We start from the raw sequence: 8,204 nt of genomic DNA, 5'->3' as shown, positions 1-8,204 counted from the left end.
GTCTGTCATACGAAGTTCAGCATTCTCGAGGTCACAAGAAGTCTGCGCACAAGTACTAGTGGGAGTATTTAAACAGGCTGAAAAGTGAAAGGGTGTGAGAGTCACAAGTAGACAGTAAAGGGCGGGTCATACATGCATACACGGTCATTGTGAGCCAACATTTAAAAAAACTAGTTCCTAATAGCTACTCCAAGCACGATCTTATCTAGTTGTGCTGCTGTAGGGAAAGTAACATAAAATTTTTATGATGTCAAGAAGAGAAGAAGAAAAATAATAACATCTTTGATCTTTTTTTTATATTATTAGGCAATCTCAGGTAGAGGATGAAATTATATGTTGAGTTTGGATATATACTGATCCCTCTGGAGTGAGGGCCATTTAAAAAATGCTTTGGAAAAGTCATTTTATCAGGTTAAACAAACTTTGGTGTTTTAATGGACTGCTATGTGAAACATCAACACAAAGTAATGCATAATTCTGAAGTGTAAGGACAAAAACATGCATTTTCAAAAAAAATTGTTTTGCAAGTCAAAATTTGAATTTTCCAGATACGTCCAAATAAATACCCCCGAAGACAATTTTAGAAGTCACCTTATTCATAAAGAGAGTCCACCTGCTTGTAAATTAAAGTAGTGTAATTATAACATAACAAATTTGAACAAATTCAGTGGATATCAATACTTTTTTTAAAGAAATTGTATATGGAGTGTTTGAACAGACATGCCACAAAATCACGGGGAAGTGTGAGGGCAGAGTAGAAAAGACTAATCAGGGCGAGGAGATATGATTGTGGGTAAACACTGGAACTGTAAACCCAACCAATGCCCAGATCTGTAAAATAAAAAACTCTTAGGACATCTACATGTTGTCTTTTGCAAATACTAACATAATAAATGTAAACTTGTTTTAAAAACTATTCTGATAATTGTTTGTCTCATTAAGAACATAATTCAATGCAGTAACAATAGTTTCTTGAAAAGGCAGTCTCATTCTCAGACTGAGACACACCCTGCATCCCTAAGAGGTTTTGCTTTGTTTGCCGCTTAACATGCTTTCTGTCAACAAAGATGCTGCAAGATGAAACATGTGCACCTTAACAACCTTAATACCTGAAATTTAACTGAAACCAGATGAGGAGGGGAGGTGTAAGTCTTTCCACCTTAACTGCAAAAAAATACAAATAAAAAAAAAAAAAAAATCTTAAATTTTGTGTCTTCTTACATTAAAACCAAAAGAAACAAAACTTTGCTTTTGTTCTCTCAACGTTTATGTGCATTAAAGCTTCAGATGCGCACGGCATGTTTTGAAAAGAAAGTAAAAGCTTTGACTAATGTGTCTTTGGGCTTGTTAATATTTAACTTACTGTTTGCCTTATGTGCTAAAATCCCTGTTTCTGTCCTGCTTTATTCCCTGATCATAAAGAGGAGCTTTGTTGCAAAGATTGCATTGCTATTAAAATGGCTGCAACAACTTGACTTGAAAAAAATTCAGCTAAAAAATGGGCTCCATAACTCACAAGGTTCCTTAAGGAAGGACAGAGTATTAAATGTGGAGCAGTACAAGGGCACCAACAGGTTAACACTTCCAAGCTGATTATTCTTGAATCCCAGCATGTCTCGTGGCTGCTGACACCAATGAAATCATTTCCAGACACTAGTACTGACATCATGAGAGTAACCGGGAGCAAACATCCTGACAGCTGGTTTAGTAGACACACTGCAGGCACTTCACATCATCTTGTTTATTAATGTTGTACCCAGGTTCCTTTAGGCTTTATTTTTATGCCATAAAGGTGACGTGAGTTGAAAAGATGTTGAAAATGTTTCCAGTAAGATTGTATTATCGCCAGAAACAACTTTTCTCTCCCTAGGAAGTGATTTTTATCTATAAAGATGTCCATGAAAAATGTGCAGCAAGCCCTATTAGTGAGAAAATAAATGTCACTGCAGGAAGTGAATTCCTCTTTGGGTTAATGAACTCTTTTTGGTACTGAGTGGAAGCCAAAATCTCCTGAAAAAAAGTTGAAGGCGTTTCAACAATGGAATGTCAGTAACTGAAACATAACTTTGAAGAAACAATGTATTAAATGACTTCAAATTGTCTATATTGTACTTTTTAAGAGAAATAGAACCATTGTGACCTTTGCATCTTTACAGCCTTGACAGGAGTTAATGATCAAGGCCTGTTTTACTTCTAAGGAAGCCGTAAGAACATTATGGAAACATACCCCCATTCGTACAATAGTATCTTATCTGTAGGAAAAGACTGAAGACTCTTTATTACATACTTCATAAGTTTGTATTTCTTTGTGTTTACACCTCTGAACAAAGACAACGCCCAGGAGATTATTTGTTTTTCTATCTAAACTGATACCATCACCAGAGCAATAAATGATGGATTTCACTCTCTGCTGGACCTTTGAACTCAAATATGTGACATGGTTAGCTTGTTTTTCAGAGATAAGACACCTTTTGATTCTGCTTTATAGTTGCACAAAAATTATTTCATATGATTAGACTACTGTTTCTCATCACTAAGGGAAGTGTCGATTCTGAGTCAGACTTTTATCTGAGCCATGTCTTTTCTTCTCAGAAGTTTCCTAGTTGTAGATTACTCACTGCAGGAGTGAAAGGGCTAAGATTTTGCTGTCTTTCAAAACCTATGTAACCACCCATTTTAAAACACTGAAACAGACAGAATAACATGTTCATGCCTGTGCTGGCTCATACGCACACAGTGAGCTGACTCATACCATTACGTATGGGCGGATCCTTGACACACCTGTATGAGTTGCTAGGCAGTGCAATTAGAAGGTCTGAGATGACAAATAATACGATGTCTAAAAGTGACTGTCCAACGGTTACTGTTTTTTGCAATCATGCAAAATCCTTTGACAATAAAATATGTTACACCACCCAGAAGTATTATATAACAGACAATATTACTTAGAATTATATTTCATTTTTCAGACATACCTGATCATTTATTTTCAAAAACCCTGCAATCAAAAGCCACAAAGATAAAACTAAAATAGTGCAAGAATTCAACAATATAACTTTAATGCATTTTTTTTTTTTTGCCAGCATGGCAGAAACAAAAAGCTGCACAAAATGAATTACCTTAGAAAAAAGTTCACAGGCAAGCTCAATTGGCAAGTAGGAGTTACGTTACTCGCCAGCAGGGGTCACCCGAGCGCAACAAAAATAAGAAGACATGCACCTTGTTGCCAAAGACATTGGATGATTTGCCTTTGCACACATATTAACGATCCAGTTTTATTACTAAGGCCTTGCTATGGCTTTTGTCTACACTTTGTAGCTATCAAAGCACCAACTCCACTAGGAAGGACCTGTAAAAGATTTAAAAGTGTTAACATTTAACAAAAGTTTCTTAACATTTCTCCGAAACAAAATGTGTGAGCCGGGCATTGATGTTTGACTAAATGTCCTGGCTCACAGAAGCCTTTAACTTCATCCCAAATGTCTTCTATCAGGTTGAGGTCAGAACTCTTTGCAGGTCAGTCACGTTTTTCCACACCAAACTCACTCATCCACATCTGTATGAACCTTACATTGTCCACTGGTGAAGAGTCATGTTGGAACAGGAAAGAGCAATTCCAAGTGTATTCCCACGCATTTGGTGAATTAAATTGTCTAAAATGTTGTTGTTTGCTGAAGCATTAAGACTTTCATAAAGGAAACTAAGAAGCTGTGCCCAACTCCTGTAAAAACATCACCAGATTATAATTCCCTTATACACAGGTTACACGTGACACCACGTAGTCATGCAAGTGCCGTTCTCCTGGCAACTGCCAAACCCAGTCTGGTTCTTTGGCGTGCCAGACAAAGAGGCGTGATTCAATCCTCTTGTGAACATGTCTTCATTTTCCTGGATGCTAGTGCTTTACAGACCTGTATCTGACACATTGCTTTGAACTGGGTGATATGAGGGTTGCTTAGCCATGAAAACCCATTCAATTAAGCTCTCTAGATTAATTTTTAACCAATCTGAAGGCCACATGCAATGTGAAAATCTGTGGCAATTGAAGTTGGTTATCTCTGCACCCCATGCACCTCATTATCCATTGACCCCTTCCTGAGATATAGCCCAGCCTGCCGGCTTGGTTGCTATAATCCCCAATGTCTTTACTTTTTTATAGAAACACTGACTGCGAGGACATTTTTTACAGCTGGAACTACTGCACAGGTGGATTCCTATCATGGTACTTGGCTGGAATTCAATGAGTTGTAGAGAACAATCCATCTTTTCAAAAATGTTTTACATGCCAATATGCTGGATTTTGCACATATGGCCATTGAAGTGATTGCAACACTTGAATTCAGTGATGTGGATGTGTGACCTAATATTTTTGGTAATGTAGAGTACACTACAAATGCAGCGTCTGTTTTTCAAGCACTTGCTGAGGCGGTTTGTGCAGTCCGGATTGTAATCACAGAATTATAGTGTTATTTTTTAAAAATACATTATTTTAGGGAAATTATAGATGGAAATTACATTCAGGTCTAGTATTTATAAAATCATGGAAAGTATTGCTTATAATTGCCATAAAAAACTAATGGCAACTATTTTTATTGAAAAATACACTTAATTGAAATACTCTGAGTGGACTTCAAGTTAAATACATGCAATTACACTCAACGGCCAGAAGGGCGAAGCATTACTAAAAGCATCTTATCCATGGTGTAGATCTATCACATGTTAAAGCACCATGATAAAGTTTATTGACGTTTCAATCAAGCAAGGCCATTTTTAAGTTCCATGTTTATATTTTGATCCTTTAATCTATTTTCTGCAAAACATGCTTAGTGTTGATGTTCTATTTATTGGTCTTTCCAAAGCAGTGTATTATAAGAAAAATGATTTTAAAAATGTGATTAGCTTGAACAGAATTATTGGATACAGGGTTAAATTTAAATTTAAAATTAATTAAGTGGTATAATCCTCCAGTAAACAATGTAGAGAACCCTGAATATCAATAGGTAGAGGGAAAGATTCTACATAAAAACAAAACAAAAAACAAAGGTCACAAGGCTTTTTATTCTTTTCTACTCTTCAAATTGGGAAAGACAAGAGAATGTGCCATTCAAGCAAGGCAGATGTGCGTTGATGTTCATGCTAGAAAATGGTTACAATACATTCTTAAACTTGCCAATTTGTACGATCAGAACTGCAACACAAAGAAGTAAAGCAGGTGGAAAACAAAAAATGTCCAAAGTTCACTATTTAAGCAATTTAGCATAAAATGTCTTGTGGTCACCAAGTGTCCATTACAGTCATTTTTTCACATGTAAATGCTATCTTGTTATTTTGGAAACATATCAGACAAAAAGTACTTCATGCCCTACTGTCACAAACACAAGCAAGCAGATTACTCTAAAAATTACTGAGACTACACCCTGTAAAGGTATAGATATCTGGGGAAAAAAACAAACTTGACAGTGCCTTGTGCTAAGTATGGTGGAGGATCTATGATTCTAGGGGCCTGTTCTTCTTACAAGGACATTGAGAACCTTATTAAAAGTTCTCTTGGATTTTTTTTAAAATACCAGGACATTTTAAATAACACTTTGGCAAACTTTGTTGAAACTTTCAGCAGTCTGGCAGTCCAAAACAAATGTCTAAATCAAGACAGAAATGGTTCACCAGACAAACTAACGATCCTTACTTTGTTCTCATTTACGTCACTAGATTTTAGCCCTGTAGAAAACCTGCAGACTGAACTGATTAGAGGACTACATATGAGAACTCTGACTATCAAGGTTGTGCAAAGAGAAATGGTCAAAGATCCCTTTTCTCTGTGCGCTCCAACCTAATGAAATGTGAGATGTTCTTGTATCCATCCTCTGACTTGTACTTTTCAATAACTTTTTCTCTGTTTTGCTTAGAGTGTTCTTTTGTCTTCAGGTGGTGGCAACCATGAATACTGATAAGTCAGTGAAAGAACCTTCTTTCCCGTACTTGGACATGCCTCTTTAGTGTCTCTTTGCACTACCCACATTGGGGAAATTTCTCAAAACTTGTCAGGAGTGGGATTGTGTTTTCACATGGGGGTCTAGTTACACTCACACTCCTTGTGTGTAACTGACCACAGTTGCATGGAGACAAACAGCCTGAGGCATTGCTGAGCACTAGCTCAAGCAGCATCCACCCAAGCTTTATATTGACTTTGCTATAAAGTCTTCCCACACAGCTGTGGCTATACCTGATGTACTTTCACAACACGTTTTCCCTCCACTCAACTTTTCCAAAAATATGCTTGAAGTCAGCACTTTGTCAACAACCAGCTCCTTTAGCAATGATCCTTTGTGGCCTAGCTCTCAGTAGGACTTGCTGGTAAAACCATGTGACAACACACAATTGAAGAGGGTTATTAAACTATGTTATATATTCTCATAAATCACACTAACCACAGTTTAGAGAAGTATATAGATAATCGATCTGATAATAGCTAATTTATATTTTATTCATGCCATTATAGCCTCTCCAGTGCAGAAAGAGTTGCGTGGGATGGATCAGCTGCTCCACCTGCGCCGCCTGCTTGTGATCATGTGATGAGTGATGACATGGTGATGTATAAGAAACTTGCAGCCATAGACCATGTCGTAGAGTATGTCAGTTTTTAGGAAAAAAATTACATTCTCAAATAAATGATCTACTTAGGAATATTTTAAATAGATTGAATTTCTCTGAAACTGTCAGAAATTGTGTGTCATTTTCTGGGGGAGCCTGTAGACGTTGGAGAGTAACGACTCCTCAGAAATCTCTGTCGGAAGAGAGTAATCACACCACAATTAGATGTTTTATCTTTCCAGAATGAATATATTTATCAAGTGTTACCGTTTTTTGCCACAGTCAGTTTTTCTCAATAAAATTTCAGCCCGCCAATCACTCATATCACATATGACGACGAGGACATTCTTTGTTTGTGCTGCGCTTTGTTTTAATGCCAACAGGACCCTGTCATGAAAGTTACTATGTCACCCTTTCATGTACAGCAGAGATGCCCATGAGGTGGATGTGAATCTATCATTAACATCAACATGACAAGGTTCTCCTTTGCAGAGTAGTTCGTGTCTCCACCTGCTTTCTGAAATGGGGTTTTGACAGTGAATCTGAGGTGGTAAGCTGTAGTGTAATGGACTGTTGTTGGTGATTAGCTTTAGATTTAATGGTCTGCTTTTATTTCCTCAAATAACACATCTTACCTGGCAGGAATGTTGCAGTTTTAAACAGGGCAGGCCACAATTGGTAAGTTTTATTGACCCTGCCATAATATGGGTGAAGCCTTGTCGGCCTGCACTAGTACCGGTACTTATAAAAATATTTAAAATGGCTGTTTTTTGTTGTTTTTTTTCCTTTTAACAAATGCAGTTATTGAGCAGCTTCCAGGAACCACAGTTTCTAAGGCGTACTCAGCAAGAAGATGGAAGTGGAACAATGAAGAATTTAACCAATAAAAAAAAAAAAAAAATCATAAATACTTACTTTTTGCATAGATGTTAAATTCATTTGTATTTATTTGGGCTAACACAAGTTCTTAAAAAACTAATGTTTTTAAAAGGTTGTGCTGCCTTTTAGCATTCAAATGTTCTATGGAACTGGAAGTGCTTAATAAATTTGTTTTATTGCCTAAAAATCTTTTTAAGCTAATTATTAAAGATTTAGAAGGTATTTTGTGGAAAAACTTGTGGGATATTTAAAATATATATTTTCATTAATAAAAGAAGCTCAAAGTAATGACATACACAAACATAAAGCACTACTGGTTTCTGTGGTGCGCACAGCAATGCGACAGAAGTGCAATCCGAAATTCAACTAAATAAAAGCATACATACATATTTTTGAATGGATGATTATTGTATTTTCACTTTAATATATACATATTTTTTAGAAGTAGCATAGTCTCTTAGCACGTTACATGCAACTGCAATGCATAATATATATATTTTTTTCAATTAATGAAGCTCTTATACTAATTATTAAAATATTGTTATGGAATAAGTTTTAATATATTTAGAATATGTACTATTTTCAATGCAAGTTCAAGTAAAGCATTCAAAATACACTTAAAATAAGATTAAAATGTATTATACATCCATCCATCTTCTTCTGCTTATCCGGAGTCGGGTTGCAGGGGTAGCAGACTTTCCTCTCCCCAGCCACTTGGGTCAGCTCCTCAGGGG

This window comes from Xiphophorus hellerii, chromosome 6, assembly GCF_003331165.1.
Source record: "Xiphophorus hellerii strain 12219 chromosome 6, Xiphophorus_hellerii-4.1, whole genome shotgun sequence".
Classification (NCBI taxonomy): domain Eukaryota; kingdom Metazoa; phylum Chordata; class Actinopteri; order Cyprinodontiformes; family Poeciliidae; genus Xiphophorus; species Xiphophorus hellerii.
The sequence above is the reverse complement of the archived record's forward strand: the minus strand, read 5'-3'. Positions refer to the sequence as shown.